This window comes from Myotis brandtii, unplaced genomic scaffold (assembly GCF_000412655.1).
Source record: "Myotis brandtii unplaced genomic scaffold, ASM41265v1 scaffold561, whole genome shotgun sequence".
Lineage (NCBI taxonomy): Eukaryota > Metazoa > Chordata > Mammalia > Chiroptera > Vespertilionidae > Myotis > Myotis brandtii.
This window is the reverse complement of record NW_005370085.1, coordinates 1,810,599-1,815,801: the sequence shown is the minus strand read 5'-3', so window position 1 is coordinate 1,815,801 and position 5,203 is coordinate 1,810,599. Positions and strand designations below refer to the sequence as shown.

Below are 5,203 nucleotides of genomic sequence, written 5' to 3'. Positions count from 1 at the left end.
CCTGCACACCCCCTACTGGGACTCAAGCCGCAACCTGGGCATGTGCTCTGACCAGGAATCGAACCCAGGACCCTTCAGTCCTCAGGCCAATGCTCTATCCACTGAGCCAACTGGCTGGGGCTAAACATTTTTTTTTAATGAAATAGGCCCAACTGGTGTGGCTCAGTGGTAAAAATAAAAATTATTTTAAAAAATGAGCATTTCAGATGTTCAGCAGGTGTGTGCAGCTGGTGGCTACTCTACTGGACAGAGTAGTTTAGATACATTCATTCAAAAGTATCACTTTGGCTTCATTCATTCATTGAGTCCCCATCCCCATGCTTTTGTGACCCTCATTTTACAGATGAGAAACGTTGAATACAGGAAGAAACAGCTGAGCTGGGATCTGAACCGCTGAGCTCAGGTAAGTGTGGGTCCAGAATCGGGTCTCCCAAACTCTCTCAAGACCCTATCTCCCTCCAAATACAGTCATGTTCTGAGGTCTGGGGCTTAGGATTTCCACATGGGAATTTGGGGGGACGCAGTTCAGCCCACAACACAGATGTTACATTTTTGTGATTACCAAAGCAACATAGGTCCCCCATAGAAAAATTTGGATACTTCAGAAATGAAGGCACTAAGGTTAGAATCTCTGCAGAAATTGCATTAATTGTTTTGTCAAAGGGTCTGCAAAGGTTAGCCGTGAGAGCTCAGATTTAGAAGGAAATCAATAAAAATATATTTTTATTGATTTCAGAAAGGAAGGGAGAGGGAGAGAGGGATAGAAACATCAATGATGAGAGAGAATCATGGATTGGCTGCCTCCTGCTCACCCCCCACTGGGGATTGAGCCTACAACCCAGGCATGTGCCCTTGACCGGAATCGAACTCGGGACCCTTCAGTCCACAGGACAACACTCTATCCACTGAGCCAAACCGGGTAGTGCTAGAAGGAAATTTTTAAAAGAAAGCACTCCAAGATGAACAAGTCGTAACACCTCCCAGAAGGCACTGCGATGTTAACTAAGCTGGGTTTAGGTCATGGGACAGGGAGTTATTTCCCCTTATTCCATCTTCCTACTTAACTGGATTTTTCTTTAATGAGCGTACATTACTTGTTATAATGGGGGAAGCAGGCCTAACTGTTACAGAACACTGCCATGGAGGACCATTGAAAGGAGCTTTTTGTTCGGTTCAGAGAGAGATGACGAAAGACAGAGCAGGCCTGTTGCTAGGAGCCGAGATGGGGGAACGCAGGCGGGGAGGCCACAGAAGACAGGGACCCGAGGGCAATGGGGCTTTGCCGTTCAGACCTGGCTGGCGCGTGAGCATCACCAGGAAGGAGCTAGCGCTTACCGAGTCCTGGGTGGGTGGGTGGCAGGGTTTGACAGTGAGCTCCTGGCTATGTGAAGTCAGGTCCCTTGGCCTGGACTAATTATACCCTGGCCGCTGAGGAGGATGCTGAATCAAGCCAGCGGCCTTTGCAGAATTACAAATGGAAAATGAGAGGGAAGGTTGGCGAGGGTCAGAAGGCCGCCCCTGCTTTGGAAAGAGAAGAAAGCAGAGACTTCCGGACGCTGAGCCAGAGGGCTGAGCGAGAGGTGAGGGGTGTTGTGGGCGGCCCCGGAAAAGGAAGGGGTGATGCCTGGGAACCAAAATGGGCTCAACAGCCCAGCGCCACGCCCACCTCGTGATCTTCGCTACACTGGTGTCTTTTTAATTTTTTAAAAAAATATTTTTATTGATTTCAGAGAGGAAGGGAGAGGGAGAGAGATAGAAACATCAATGATGAGAGGGAATCATGGATTGGCTGCCTCCTGCACGCCCCACACTGGGGATCGAGCCCGAAACCCAGGCATGTGCCCTTGACTGGAATCGAATCCAGGACCCTTCAGTCTGCAGGCCGATGATCTATCCACTGAGCCAAACCAGCTAGGGGGACACAGGTTTCTTGTGGTCTCGACGGGGAAATATAGAGCAGGTACCAGTGCAATTAGGTCCGAGGGCAGCCTATTGAATTACCGTAGCCCCCAACTCAGGGGACTCATGCCAAGGTGCAGGCAGGCCTCCGGGTTGATGTCGAAGGGCTCTGTCCTGGCCAACATTTTCCATCAATTCCTGGGGATCAGGGATACCCCTGCCTTTGTGGAGTGTATAAGCAAGTGTAGTCTCTTCATGTATTTTTTCCCCTTTATTGATTTTTTAGAGAGAAAGGGAGAGAGAGATAGAAACATCAATGATGAGAGAGAATCATGGAACAGCTGCCTCCCCACACAATCAATGATGAGAGAGAATCATGGATCAGCTGCCTCCCCACACGCCCCACACTGGGCATCAAGCCCACAACCTGGGCATGTGCCCTTGACTGGGAATCAAACCGTGACCTCCTGGTTCATAGGTCGGTGCTCAACCACTGAGCCACACCGGCTGGACCCTCCTCTCTTCCTTGTGCCCATCTGCCTCAGGGGAAGTTGACCCCCACACCCCAGGTGTCACCTCATTGGCCCAAGGGGAACCTATTCCCCTGAAGGCACTTGGTTCAGGAAAGGGCATGTGAAGCAATAGTAGCCAATATTCTGAGAAGTCCAGGGAGACGAAGGGGTGACTTCCGGGACAAGTTTTCTCCCTCCTAAAAGACAACCACGTACTATCAATTAGGACTGTTTTTATCAGCAAGTAGCAGGACACCCCCGCCCGTCTCACACACACCCTAACAAGCGGTGGGGTTTTTTGTTTGTTTGTTTTTTAAATATATTTTTATTGACTTCAGAGAGGAAGGGGGAGAGAGAGAAAGAGAGAGAGACACATCAATTACGAGAGAGAATTATTGATTGGCTGCACCGAGCCTGCAACCTGGGCATGTGCCCCCGACCAGAATCGAACCCGGGACCCTTCAGTCCCCAGACTGACACTCTATCCACTGAGCCAGACCAGCCAGGGCACAAGCGGTGGTTTAAGAGTGAAGATATTTAATGAGCTCGGTGCACAAGTCAGGAGGGAGGCGGTTCCTGGCCTTGGTTTGGTGGCTGGAATGGTATTAGGATCAACATGTCTTTGGTTCTCTCTGTCTTTCCTTTATGGTGTCAAGAAGGCAGCCATTCCATCCAGTGTGAGGCAGGAAGAAAGGGGCTATGCCAGTGACCCTGGTCCCTTTTCTAACCAGAGGTTCCCCAGAAATTCCCGAGCACCCTTCCACTTTCATCTCACCGAGCAGGCCGGTGTCACGTGGCCACCCCGAGAGGTAAGGCAGATTAGGAACGTGAGGTGTTTTTTTAAATATATTTTTATTGATTTCAGAGAGAGAAAGGGAGAAACATCAATGATCAGAGAATCATTCATCAGCTGCCTCCTGCTCACCTCCTACTGGGGATGGAGCCCACAACCCGGGCATGTGCCCTGACCGGGAATTGAACCCTGACCTGGTTCATGGGTCAACGCCCAATCACTGAGTCACACTGGCTGGGTGGAACATGAGTTCTTAGCTCTTCTATTGAACCCTGACCTGGTTCATGGGTCAACGCCCAATCGCTGAGTCACACTGGCCGGGTGGAACATGAGTTTTTAGCTCTTCTTTTTTTTTTTCAGTCCTCGCCCACGGATATTTTTCCATGGATTTTTAGAGAGAGTGGAAGAGAGAGGGAAAGACAGAGAGAAATATTGATGTGATTGAAACACATTGATTGGTTGCCTCCTGCACATGCCCCAACTAGGGCCCGGGGCCAGGGAGGAGCCTGGGACTGAGGTACATGCCTTTGATCAGAATCAAACCCAGGACCCTTCAGTCCGTAGGCCGACGCTCTATCCACTGAGCCAGACGGGCTAGGGCAGCTCTTCTTGTCTATAGAAGAAGCAGGAAAGGGAGCCTGGGGTTGGGAACTGGGGTGAGATTAGCCACAGACAGAACGCAGCCCTCCTGACTCCTCCGCCTCTCAGTGTCCGGGAAGGCGGCTGTCACCTGGGTTCCACCACCAGCAGAGAGACAGACAGACAGAACCTGCACCCAAGACCAGCAACCCAGATGGCAAGTGAGCCATGTCGGTAGAGAGATTTCTCAGAAAAGGAAACACTGGTAGCCCTTAAGCAGACGGAAAAATGCTCAACTTCTCTCACAAGAAGAGCAATTAAAATGGAAATAACACGGCGATGCCGCTTGGCACCTATCAGATTGGCAAAAATCCAAATGTCTGACAGCACGTTCTGTTGGTGAGACTGTGGGGAAGCTGGCGGCCTCGTGCGTGAAGGGAAAAATGGCACAGTCCCTGAAGGACACTTTATGTCCCCATCGGGATGCCATAGCCACAGACCTGAAAGCCCACCCTCCCCTGGGGCTTCCTCGCTGGCTAAGCCAGATTCCCGCAGGGTTTCTGTTACCTAGAAGCAAATAATATCCCTCTCTCACCCCCTCCCCCCAAAGCTCAGCAGCCAAGAGGTTCTGTTCAGAAGCCAGATCACAGAGCCTACCTGGGTCATTTAGTGAGGAGCCAAGTCCAAGCAGGTCCAGGTCCAAACGCTGAGGTCATCCCTAAGGGCAGATCTCTCCCAGTGACCTGGCCGTGAGCCAAGCCCGTTCTAGAAACAGTGGGTGTGCCCTGCCCAGGGTGACCCTAACCCAGTGGTCGGCAAACGCATTAGTCAACAGAGCCAAATATCAACAGTACAACGATTGAAATTTCTTTTGAGAGCCAAATTTTTTAAACTTAAGCTATATAGGTAGGTACATGGTTATTAACTTCATTAGGGTGCTCCTAAGCTGGCCTTTGCTAAAAATGTCCTCAATCTGATTGAGATACGTTCGCTGAGGTCGACCCCTTCCAACTCTCCCATCCACTCTCGTCTTGTATACTTGTTTCGTCTATCTTTTGTCATGTGCGCGCGATTTTCGGACGTGACTAGCACTAACCACTGCACATGAGACTGCTGACTGACTGGCTCACTCAACTCGTGCATGAATCGCGCGCGCCTCCCCCGCGCTGCGTATCCTGAGCCCCGCCTGCACCCCCCACTTCTTCTAACGCCACTTCTTCAAAATAGACTCGCCCAGGCCGAAAACCAACTTCTGTGCATGGGCCATGAAGTTTCAATCGCAATGTATGTGCTTGCCCACACGTGGTATTATGTGGAAGAGCCACACTCAAGGGGCCAAAAAGCCGCATGTGGCTCACGAGCCCCGGTTTGCCAACCACTGCCCTAATCTATGGTCATGAGAGGGGGCTGCCTCTGAGGG

The 5,203-nt window shown here is 50.8% G+C and overlaps 1 long non-coding RNA gene across 1 annotated transcript; it reads left to right on the top strand.

Annotated features, from left to right (window-relative positions):
- Positions 1–344: 344 nt before the first annotated feature.
- LOC106728204 lies at positions 345–4,594 on the top strand. The gene is made up of 3 exons (XR_001364481.1): positions 345–403; positions 3,068–3,220; positions 3,913–4,594. It is a non-coding gene; the product is annotated as an uncharacterized LOC106728204 (long non-coding RNA).
- Positions 4,595–5,203: the final 609 nt, after the last annotated feature.